Source organism: Saccostrea cucullata, unplaced genomic scaffold (assembly GCF_032062105.1).
Source record: "Saccostrea cucullata isolate Sc308-1 unplaced genomic scaffold, CSIRO_AGI_Scuc_v1 ctg439, whole genome shotgun sequence".
NCBI lineage: Eukaryota > Metazoa > Mollusca > Bivalvia > Ostreida > Ostreidae > Saccostrea > Saccostrea cuccullata.
The window spans coordinates 302,229-315,284 of NW_026928938.1; the positions used below are offsets into that span (position 1 = coordinate 302,229).

The window sequence follows — 13,056 nt, forward strand, 5'->3', positions numbered from 1 at the left end:
ACTATGAATGATAGGCATCCAGTGATACTTACTTTAACAGCCAATGACTTAAAATGACAATTTTGTCCAGTTCATGTCTTAAAAGTATACATTACTTAACATAAACACACATCTAGTCCTTTATCCACCTTCAAATCTGATGAACCAGTTAAGTACAGTTTTGTGGGATTCCAATCAAAACATGCAATATAAGTTTTCAACTGATTGCTTTACTTTGGTCATAGTTTTTGTGTTTGTACTGCAAGTTTTGTACTGCTAGTGGCAGCTTAGAATGGTTTATCTGAAAATGTAATACAACAACTCGGTCGTTGGCACTCAAAAGACATTACATTAAAATAAATGCATTTAGGTTTTAAATTCCACACTTGATGTTAAGAATTCTAAACTAAATGTTTCCCTTATACATGTACTGTCATTGACTATGGTAAGAGAGAAGTGAGCATATGGTTGTTTCTCTCCAGAATTTAATTAGGATCTGATAAACTTTTTACATCCAATTTCAGTGATTTAACATATAAATCAGTTCCAAACTAAAGGTTCCCCTTAAACTTGTACTGCCATCGACTGTTGAAAACGAGAAGTCAGCATATGGTTGTTTTTCTTCAGAATTTAAATAGGATCTGATAAACTTTTTACATCCATTTCAGTGATTAAACGTATGAATCAATTCCAAACTAAATGTTTCCCCTTATACATGTACTGCCATCGACTATCGAAAGAGTGAAGTCAGCATATGGTTGTTTTTGTTTTTTTCCAGAATTTAATGAGAATCCGATAAACTTTTTACATCCATTTCAGTAATTAAAGGTATAAATCAAGTCTATTAGGCCAGCTAATGGTTGCTGTGATAAATTGTAAAATTTTAAAGCATTCTATCAAAATGAAACAACAAATTTAAACCTTCCGAGGTCAGCATTTAGCTGCTTAAATAAAATAGTACTTTGGTCAGTGATCTTGAAAAGTGTTACAAATGTAATTCGCTTTGAAAATTAAGTGCTAGTTAGATGCACATTTTACTCTTCATATTGGCCTTAAATTTGTGAGCTAATATACTTAAAGACAGCACCCAGCTGCTCATAAAATTTATGTATGGTAGTTGGAATTCAGCTTTAAGTTTGGTCTTGAGAATTGTGTATCAGGTCAGCATATGTCTCTTTACAAAATTGTATCATGTCATGAGCTTAAAAGTTCAAAAATTTGTGTATCAGGTCAGCGAACAGCTGCTTATAAAAACTGTATGTTAGTTGGAGCTCAGCAGGATTTTGTTATGAATTTTGTGCATAAGTTCAGCATATGAATGTTCATAAAATATTAATTGTAAAAATGAGCTCATGTTGTTTATGAGGTAGCATATGGTCTCTTTTTTAGTCTCGTTAACCTTATGTTATTCACAGGTTTAGTAACCTTTGTTCTTTATATTTGTTACTTATTCAGATATAACTTTGTGCTTATGTGGGTTTTAATGTTTATGCTTATTTAGTCCATACGGTTACATGATATTCAGTACACAATGTTATTATCTGTTGAAGAACACATGTTTGCTACAATTAATATTGAGCAGTATATAATTTATGAAATGCCTTTCCTTGGGTGGCGCTGCATGCTTCATGCAAGCATTTTGCATGCTGTGTGGCCTCTTTGTTTACGCCACCTTCTTGTTACACAAACTTGGTAATCATTATATAACAATAGCTGGGATAAGCACTAAGTCACAATATATCATATCTAAGTTGAAACTAATCATTAATTGGCCTTATCCCAGCTATAATTTACATGATTGTATGTAATATTGTATATTTATGTGTTTTTGTTCACTTTCGTCATTTATCTGGTCAATAAATGACATTTTCACTCAACTCAAGTTCTCGTGTCTTCACTAGTTTTCAAGTAACAAGAACAAGCTACGGAAAGGCTTTTCATATTGTGAGAGTTACTTTTATTAGTGGAAAAGTTGTGGATATAAATACAATTTTATGTCTCATAAAATGATTTATATACAATCTTTTTTACATTGTTTTTGACAAATTTAGATTAAAATTCCAGTTGTTATTGATTTTTAATGTAAAAAGAGTGGGGTCGACTGGATCGGGATCGAACTCATGTTTGGATCGGGTTCGGCTTGATCGGGATCGAGTGCTCAATTAATTTGATTTTACGCAAACATGAGGTTGGAATCAATTTACCGCCACCTCCCATCCTCCTCCCATGTAATACCAATATTTGAATTTTTGTTGTATGGAAATTTTTCCTCATTGTATAACATCAAGCATTTACCAAGCCGTGTGGCCTCTTTGTTTACGCCACCTTCTTGTTACACAAACTTGGTAATCATTATATAACAATAGCTGGGATAAGCACTAAGTCACAATATATCATATCTAAGTTGAAACTAATCATTAATTGGCCTTATCCCAGCTATAATTTACATGATTGTATGTAATATTGTATATTTATGTGTTTTTGTTCACTTTCGTCATTTATCTGGTCAATAAATGACATTTTCACTCAACTCAAGTTCTCGTGTCTTCACTAGTTTTCAAGTAACAAGAACAAGCTACGGAAAGGCTTTTCATATTGTGAGAGTTACTTTTATTAGTGGAAAAGTTGTGGATATAAATTAAATTTAATATGTGTGCAATGTTCTCATTTTATATTAAAGATACTTTAAGCAAAACTTATTTAAAATTGAAATGAATATTCAAAAATTTCATTTTTGCCATGGGTATTTGAATATGATGGCAAAATGTATTCCTTTGGTATGCCAATATCTTCTGTGTTTTTTTTTTACAAATGCAGGAAACATTTTTAAAAGAATTCCTTTAAAACTAACAGAGTGCCTATGTAAAGACAAATAATATCTCCCATGGAATTATGACCGGTTGGTCATTTATCAAAGACCTTAAAAGACCCCTGCCCTACAAAAAAACCCACTATCGTTAACTACAGTTAACTCTAGTAAACTATAGTTATAACTTTGACACTTTGAAAACTTTGATTTACTATAGTTAGCACTTTGACACTTTGAAAAACTTTGACAAAAACTTTGCCACTTTGAAAAACTTTGCCACTTTGAAAAACTTTATTGAAAACTTTGAAAAACTTTATCGAAAACTTTGACACTTTGAAAACTTTATCGAAAACTTTGACACTTTGAAAAACTTTATCAAAAACTTTGACACTTTGAAAAACTTTATCGAAAACTTTGATACTTTGAAAAACTTTATCGAAAACTTGAAACTTTGAAAAACTTTATCGAAAACTTTGACACTTTGAAAAACTTTATCGAGATCTTTGACACTTTGAAAAAATTTATCAAAAACTTTGACACTTTGAAAAACTTTATCGAGATCTTTGACACTTTGAAAAACTTTATCGAAAACTTTTAACACTTTGGAAAACTTTATCGAGATCTTTGACACTTTGAAAAACTTTATCGAAAACTTTGACACTTTGAAGTGGCTAGCTCACCAGATCCTGGGCGAGGAGGCGTACGTCCAAGACTTGGCAGATAGGCTCCGGAGGAAACGGTCTTTTCAGACAGAAACAGCCTAGCCACCCAGGACTTAGTCCTGGCAATGGATTCTCTGTGTCACTACGTCGGTTAATCTACCCCGGCCGTGTACTTAATAACTGGCCTGTTACACCCTGACTTGTTGCTGCACTGGAGGACCCATGGAGTTACCCCATGTGGCTATGTTAATTCGACCCAGGGTCATCGCCATTTTGTTAAACCGCAGTGATTTTATGGGTGCTTGGAACTGCTTAAGGTTCTCGCTCGGATATTGGAGAGTCTTGAGAGGAAGAGTTGCTCCCAGACTCAGTTGTAAGTGAGTTAGTGTTACTGCCGGATTGTCTCCCGATTTCTGAGGAGAGTCTGATAACTACCACAGTGGTAGCGGAGAGTCTTCCTCCGCCTCCAGTTGTCTTTTCTCTTAAGGAGAAAGAATCCAGCAGAGGAAGGTCGCCGCCTTCCTTGTCAGTAAGTTCCCAGGTTCCTTTGTTACAAGTTATAGACAGCCTGTGGTACCCTAGGAGTATGCCTGGACGCCGAGGGCATAACTGGGAAGATCTGGTGAGTGAGAACCAGCACTAAACCAACTTACAGGTTGAGTTGTTTGGGGGTGCATTGCATACAACTATCGGGAGGAGCCTCTCTGCTGGTAATCCCCCATGGGTTATTACCCGGGGAATCACCTCAGGATCTGCGGACTTGGTATTGCAGTCAGAAGTGGCTCGCGTTGTAGGGATATTAGATGAACTTAGTCAAATTAAGTTCTATATATAAAGAGAGAGAAAATTTCTTTTTCTTTTTTTTTCTTTATTTTCGGCAACTTTTTTCAGCAATATCATGATTAATAAATCAATTATATCTGACTTTCAAAAGCATACGACAAGCGATATTGGCAAAAGATAATATAGGCTTTGACCCCATTACGTCCACTATTTTGCGTCGTCTTTTAGAATAATACAATAATTTATCATTTAAAACCTGTTGCCATTCCAGGCAAAAATAGTATTGATTTTTAATTATTTGATACACAGTGGACTCAAAAAAGTTTAAAAAGTTGTAAATTTCCGATTTTCTCATTTTTATTCGAATTTTGTTTAAGAAAACAAAAGCACAAGCTTGCCTATCTGCCAAATTTATATGCATATATCATACGTATATCGTTCACATATAGATATCAGATGCATTTTAGATATAAAAAATTGTTTTTCGAAATTTTCTCAAATTGTTCGAAATTCCGTAAGAATTAAGAAATTTGGAAAATATGTCTAAATTCTACGCCCTCTGTAGTCCTCTGTTTAAGATTAAAATCAAAATAAAAGCTAAGTTTTAGAACACTCGATAATTTTTCTGTCCCTGACTATAGAATATCAAAATTGTAACTGTGTTTTGGTTTTTACATCATATAGAATTTCTTAGGAAATGAATTCGCTAATAAACCAAAAATTCCATTCAATAAGTCTTTGTGTTGGCCAGAAAAAAAAAACAAACAGACAACAACAACATAAAAGTCTACATGTATCTATGTATGTTTTATAAATCAGGAATTAAACTTATTAAGACAAAGATTCAGTGTAAGTAAATAAAGTTCTCAATATCATTATTTATCTTAAATTAAAGTAGACGAATATTCTCAAATGTAGTATTACATAAATAATTTTTTTAAAAAGTCCTAGAGAACTAAACGTTTGAACTAAACTAAATGTTTGAAGACTTGTGGCGAAAATATTTCCCAACTCTGTGCTAATTTAAATACATTTTAAATATTCATGAGAAACCCATTCAAACTTTCTGATAGAAGGAAGATGATATAAAATATGATAGCTTTATTTCCTCTGGTTTTAGAAAACTTCATGTTTCTTTGAACGTCTGCTCGCCTTATGAAAAAAAAAATCCGAAAAAAAAGTTAAGCGAGGTTGAGACTACATCCATATTATTAAATTCGACAAGCATTTATAGATTCTGCATTTTTCAACCTTTTGTTCATATTGACACTTTTTAAAGATTTCCAGATTTATTTTTGGTTGTTGGGGGGTTGCTTACTTGGTCAGTGGGTTGTATACCGAGTAGCTGTAAAATTAAGATAAAGGCAACAAGACCGTTAACATGACCATTCACGTAACAGTCAAATCACATTTACATAAAAACGCTTAGGTATTAATAAATTGATTTTGATATATGTACAATATTCTCATTTTATTTTAACGATATTTTGAGCAAGATTAATTAAATATCATATTGCATATTTATTAATTTCATTGTTGCCATGGAAATTTGAACATGATGGCAAACTGTTTTCTTTTGGTATGCCAATATCTTCTGTGTTACTTTATAAATGCAGCAAAACATTAATGTATTTAAAAAATTCTTAAAAGCTAACAGAGAGCCTGTGTAAAGAAGAATAATGACCTTCATCGAATTCCGTAATGACCGGTTGGTCATTTTTCAATGTGCGAAAATGACCCCCACCTGTAGTAAAATTAATATATCTACCATGCATAGTACAGATGTTTTCTTTATAATCTTTCCAATGGATTCGTTGTGAAAATTGTTTGAAATGATAAAATGAAACTCTGAAAGAGATCATATTTCAACGGGGTCAATTTTTTTTATGGGAAACAAGAATAAAATAATTACCCCAGGTCTTCTTTTTGTACAAAAGATAATTTTTTTCTACGGATGGGGGGCTCCGAAATATCAGAGGTGGGACCATGTGCCATGGATGAGTTAGTATCCTCTGCTGACCGGTCACACCCACCGTGTGCTCCTTGTCATGATAAGGAAATAACAGAAAAATTCATCGACAATTCAGTGTATACATAATGGACTAACAATTGGTATGAAAAACGTCAGTCAGCATTTGACTCATTGATAAATTGTATTTGGTGAAGAGTACATTGTATCAACAATAGATTTTACGAAATGATGACTTCAAACGAGACGGCTGATATTCTTGTTTCATCAACTTGCTTGTCAATAATTTACATCGTTTTAGAAATTGTTCATACGTAGAGCAAGCTTTTGCGTATCGAATCAAGTGAGATATATATAATCCGTATTCAGGTGACGAAGGTATATTGCTGCATAAGTAAGGGAAGTTGACGATAGAAAAGATAAAGTCATGACGTTTATCATATAGCTTGGTTGTTAGATTACCATTAACGTCTTTTGCAAGTAAAATATCCAAGTATGAAACAGATGAGTCAGACTCTGTGGTATCTTTTATCTCAAGCTTACCAGGATACATGTATATCGTATCGACGTAGTAATGGAAAGAAATACGCACGCTAACTCTCGATTCCCGCCTACATTTTGGAACTATTTAATTCAAAATGAATAGCAATCTGGCCATAAAATCTTTGTTTAATACAAAGAACAGTTCAATGGTAATTGATGAATTGTCTTAATACCAGCGCTAAACAGTAAATTATCCATAATTCCGGCTCTTGAAAAAAGGGGGATGGACGATATTTTCCATTGAAATCGGAGTTTCAGACATCACCATATTTTGAAATAGTCTTGGATATGATTAAATGTTCCTTATATATTTTCTTTTGTCTTAAACAAATAAATAAAACATGAATATATCAATAAAATATTATGTTTCAGTTGTAAATCGCTTTGAAATTGGTGGAAAATAAACATTTTTATGGTTTTTTTGTCAATAAACATATGTTCCCCCCCATGTCACACAAAAAGCTTTAGTCTGAATTTGTGAAATATCATTCCATATTACCTATAAAAAGGAATTTTTGTGACATTTGGGGGAAAGATGTTTTAAAAATATTTTCCGTTTTTCGTTGATTTCTATAGTGAAAACACTAGTTTTACCAAAATTTTAGAGTTATCTCGCTTTGTTTTCCAAAATGAGCAATGTTTTATGAAAATCCATATAATTATCTATAAGAAATATTGAAAATTCATCAAATATGTTAACTTTTGAAAATTGACTTTGAGGTAGGCGGGAGAAAAATACTATCGTTCGCAGTTCTTACCATTGTTAATTGACAATATGTCAATATATATCTGAGGGTCGAGTTAAAATCCACAGCAAGTTTTTTCTTCTTTTCACGCATATGATTTTGCACAAATTCTGCTTCATATGAATATAAAAATAGGCCTGCTAATAACGGATTGCAATTGACACCCATAGGAATTCCATTAGATTGTTGGGAAACCTGGTCTCCAACAACACGTGGATATTGTCAATCAGAAATTCAAGCATCTCTTTGATGTCAACTTCAGAGTACTTGTGTGTGCAATCAGAATGTGTTTTAACCAAGTAATTTTGCAAATGACCAATGACCAAGTAAGTAAATTTACGAGTTCCATTTTTATTAAAAAAGCAGCTGTCAATGATATAAAAAATCTGGACTTTAAACTAGTAACCCGTATACGGTGACGCCTCTGTATGAGTGAAAAATTCTCAAATGGGACGTTAAACAACATACAATCATCATTCAGTCATACACTAATGCGAGGGTTGTTCAAAAAGTTTGAAGGTAGATGCGATAAAATTAATACTATCGTAAAGTTTATGTTTAAAATATTTTTAAGGAACATAAAACAACAAAAGGTAGGAAAATTATCAAAATTTAACTTATATAAATTTAAAATGTCAAGAATAGCTTATTTCAATGAATATGATATTGTAAATAGATCTATATATCGTGAAATATTCTAACTTAATTATAGCAGCATATTTTGTTGTCGGCGTTCCACGTCAATCATATATGATCAACGTCACTTTCTACATGACAATATAAAGCGACATAAACTTTTACATTTCCTGTCTCTCTAAGCTTTTTTGGTAATTAAAAACATGTACTTTGAATGCATTTTATTTTTCAATGTCCTATTTAAGTATTTCTTACGTCTACACCAATTTTTTTTCCCCAGGAGGATGAAACTTTATAGCATGTTAGTAAAAGAAACCCACCCCTTTCTGACATCATTACATCTTATAAACTGTTTGGAATTTTTTAAAATTAACTATGAAAATTCATAGACTTACAAAATGGTGCTAAACATCCAATTTTTTAGGTATACTTTTGTATTATCGCATAAGGGAATTGTCGGCTTTTTTAAATTTCAGGTTTTCATATAAAAAAAAATATGTAACATTTAGGTAAGAAAAAACACAATCTTTGTGTTTGCCAGCCAGGACATAACACTGCCATAAAACATCAACAATTTATTTTAAAAATATAATTAATGAAGCATTCTTTAATATATAAAAATAAAAAAAAAATGATGCTTAATAAAACGCTAGATAATTCATTGATATACGCTGATTTTACATTTTAAATACCCCGGATTCATCTTATATAAAAATCACAGAAAAGTAAGCTTGTGCTCTATTTTTTCAGAGGTGAAAACTATCTCAAATTTTACTAATTTCCAAAAGAATTAAGAAGAGTTGGGAAACCATTTCACTTCCACGCCCTCTTGCCTCTGTTTAAGTTTTCAATCAAAACTAGTGCTTGTCTAAAAGCAAGAATCATTTACGTTTTTAACTACAAAATATCACAATTGTTACTGTGATAAAATATTGTTCTTCAAAAAGAAGAACTTTCATAAAAACAAAAGCATTTATAAAACAGAAATTCAATGGTATATCAAGACTTTATGTTGACCAGCCCCCACACCCCCCACACCCCTGAAAAGTTATGTATAGTATGCTGAATATATCAGTGATTTAACTTCTAGGTACAAACAAACTCAATGTAAACAAATAAAGTTGTCAAGAGCATGATTGTATCCTTCTTGAGAGTAAACAGGCATTTTCAAAGGTAGTATTCCATAAATAAAAGATACAGTCAAACAGAACGGGATCTTATTTGTATGATAATGAAACTAAATGTTTTAAGACTTATGACGAAAATATTTTCCGACTCTGTACCAATTAAAATTCATTTGAAATATTTATGAGAAACCCACTCAAGATTCTTGATAGATAGGAAGAGGACATATTATATTTTAGCTGCATTTCCTTTTATTTTTAGAAATTTAGAGTTTGTTTCCCTCAGGAATGAATACACATCAAACAAATTTTGATTGAAGTTTGATACTTGATCAACAATTCATAAAGTTCGACACATATTTTTAGAAACTGTCTTTTAAAAACATTTCTTCATGTAGACATTTTTTAAATTTTTCGAATATTTGGTTGGTGGGGGTTGCATATTTGGTCAATAGTTTATCTAGAACAGGATATAAGCAATAAAATTGATACTAAAATCATTCACATACCAGTGATATCACATATACCAAAAAAATTGATTTAATATTATCAGAAAGTAGGGAGGTAATTTATTTATTTCTTAAATTACAAGATACATGATATTCCACGAAGTACATCTTAAAAAGATATATATGTTTTCATATTTTGATATATAAAGTTAGCATTTCCTATGATAAAAAAAAAGACGGACACAGATTACGACTTATATATTTTAAAGCATTTCACACAAAAATTAATTAAAACCATATTTAGAACATTTAATTTCGTTTTATATTCATAATGAAGTATAGATATTTGCTGATATGTTACCCATTTGTCTGATTATAATTTATATTTTACTGCCAATATTTACTGTAGGAATTGAAAAAAATTGTAAGCGTATCGTTTTTGTTTTATTTTGACTAGAAACTTTCCGTAAATCAAATCCACTATAGTATCCAACATTCAGACGCATGTCTTTATCAAAAAATTGAAGCGGTTTGCTTATCAAGACTTATTTCCAGTAATTGTTTACTTTATGTTTTTCTGATTTCGTGTTGATTTTAAATATCGGTAGAATTTATGCAATTACTTCACATGCGTTTTGTATTGTTTCCATTATATCCTATAATACGTATGAGAAAATATTTATCTCAAAGACTGTGTTTAATTTATAATGTATAATTTACGGTAGTCCGATCCTCAGGTTTATATAATTAGCAGTTAAGTAATCGAAAATACACATAAAAATATACCTGAATTCACAAAGGTACTAGTATGTAATTTTATCCACAGTTTTTCTTTAAGTTAAAACTTTACCATATCATAGGGAAAATTGTGAAATTCAAAAATCTAATTTATCCCCTCTCTCCCCAAAAAGTTATTGTATACTATATAGTTTCATAGCCTTTACAGCCAGCAAAATCTAATCATACTTTGCATATTTTAAGAGCACTGGATTAAAATTATAATGTAGAATAAAATTTCTAGAGTATTGAGTTGAGTTGAATTTATTTTTGATGAAGCCATGCAAACAAAGTAGAATTATAAAAGAAAAAAAAAATAATAAAGAAATATTTTGTCATAAAGAGACATTACAGATACTTTGATTTTTTATTGCAAGTATTTATTTTTACCTTCAATATTGTGATGATAATCATCTGTCAAATCAGCTTCAGGATCAATCGCCAGTCTTATCAGCTTCGGACTCATGATTTGAAAAAAAAAACTGTGACACACTAACTCAAGTTGCCGAATGCATAAATAGGCCATAAAAGCAAAAATCCGGACTTGATAACGATTTTCTCAAATTTTCATATATGCCAGCTGACATACAAGGTTTCTACTTTCACTTTCATATCAGTACGTAACAAAACGAAAACAAATTCAAGTTTTAAAAAGTAGTAATGCCTTTAGCCAACTAACATGTAATGTTTACAATATGGTCAAAACAAATTTGTTATTTTTGAGAAGAAGAGTTTTAAAAGAATTTTCCTTTATAAGAATATTATATAGAAAGTTCATGCACCATAATAAGATTTGAAACAATATGCATCAAAATTCTTTAAAGATTTTTAAGGAATTTGCCTATATAACACCAATGTACCAAACCTCTGCTCAAGCAGTGACGTCAAAAATGTATATTTTCATCCGATAAAAGACAAAACCTGGGGGTCATTATTTTAACAAACTTGAATCAAAAAATTTAAAATGAAAAGCAAATTAATATATTTCATAGCTATTTTTCTGGGAAATGTATTATAAGAAGAAAAAAAACTTGTGAAAAGTTATTAATTACCAATTATCTCCCCTAAAATGAGGGCGTGAACTTTACATATAATTAATCCCCTTCAACAAATTCTTTTGAATTTTACATTTAAATTTAGTCTTTTGATATATATTATTGAAAATGTGAAAAGTTTACAGAAAGATATAACAAGGACAGATAAGTGAAGAAAAAAATGTTTCATAAATTCTCATATGATCACTGTTTCATATGATTCTAAAAATATACACTGTTTCACAATGGTATGTAAATTTATCACAGTATTTCTTTAAGTTAAAATTTTACCATATAACAAGGAAGATTGTGAACATTGTTTCATATTTCTGCAGAAAAAGCGAATTGGAATATCAGATATTCATTTTCTTTTTGCAAATTGACCAACAAATATATTTTAGGATAAAAAAAACAGGTTTAGGTTTCCGTCATGTATTCTATAATACATAGTGTTAAAGGCTTTTTCAAGACACCACAACTCACTTCTTACTTCATATAATGCAAATAAGCTTTGGTATATACGCTTGATTCAAGAAAAACATTTCTCTAAAACTGTATTATTTTTTTTTCCTTTTATAGGGTACAAATGTCAACTTTTATAAGACCTTTTCTAAGACTTCCAAAAACCTTTAATCTTATAAAGATGAAGAAAATGAAAATTGTTGAATGCAAAAATTCATTTTCAAGGTTCATTTTGATGCATTTCACATTAAAAATCATTTATGGATTATGTCCTGGCTAAGATCGGATGTACGCTACCGGTATTCAATTCATTCAACAAAGCTGCACGTGTAATACGAAAATATTTATAGAGATCGGTAAATATCGTCGCTGTAGGCATTTAATATACGTGACATCGGTGTATTTAATGCATTTTCTTTACTTAGATAATAAACCTGCTGAATTAAAGTTTTTATATTCATATGAAGCAGAATTGTGCAAAATCGTATGCGTAAAAGTAGAAAACACTTGTTGTGGCCTTCAACTCGACATTTAGATATATCGACTAAGTATTGTCAATTAATACTGATAATTTTCAGTCCTACGTCGATACGATATATTCTGGTGAGCTTAAGACACATATGTTTTCCAAACTTGGATATTTTCCTTTTAAAAACGTTAATGGTAATCTAACAAACTGTATGATAAACGTTAGGACTTCAACTTTTATATCGTCAACTTCCCTTGCAGCAATATACCTTCATCACCTGCATACAAAGTGTATATGACAAGGGTCAGAAAAGACATTTATAATTTTTTGGTGTGATGCTAATAATAAAATATATTTTTATCAATCTCATAATAAGTTACTTCTAGACATACACGCTATCATCCATCAAAACTTATTTGTGCATAATTATTTTATCTCAGTTGATTCGATACGCAAGAGAGTAAAAACAATTTCGAAAACGAGGTAAATTATTAACAAGCAAGTTGATGAAACAAGAATATCAACAGTCTCGTTTAAAGTCATCATTTCGTAAATTCTATGGTCGATACAATGATATTGTCAGCAAATACAATTTATCATTGAGACAAATGCTG

General features: G+C 31.0%; 1 long non-coding RNA gene across 1 annotated transcript; it reads left to right on the forward strand.

The window, feature by feature from the left end:
- Positions 1–1,005: 1,005 nt before the first annotated feature.
- On the forward strand, positions 1,006–2,509 carry LOC134279314 (uncharacterized). Its single transcript, XR_009994608.1, has 2 exons — positions 1,006–1,149; positions 1,209–2,509. It is a non-coding gene; the product is annotated as an uncharacterized LOC134279314 (long non-coding RNA).
- The last annotated feature ends 10,547 nt before the right edge of the window (positions 2,510–13,056 follow it).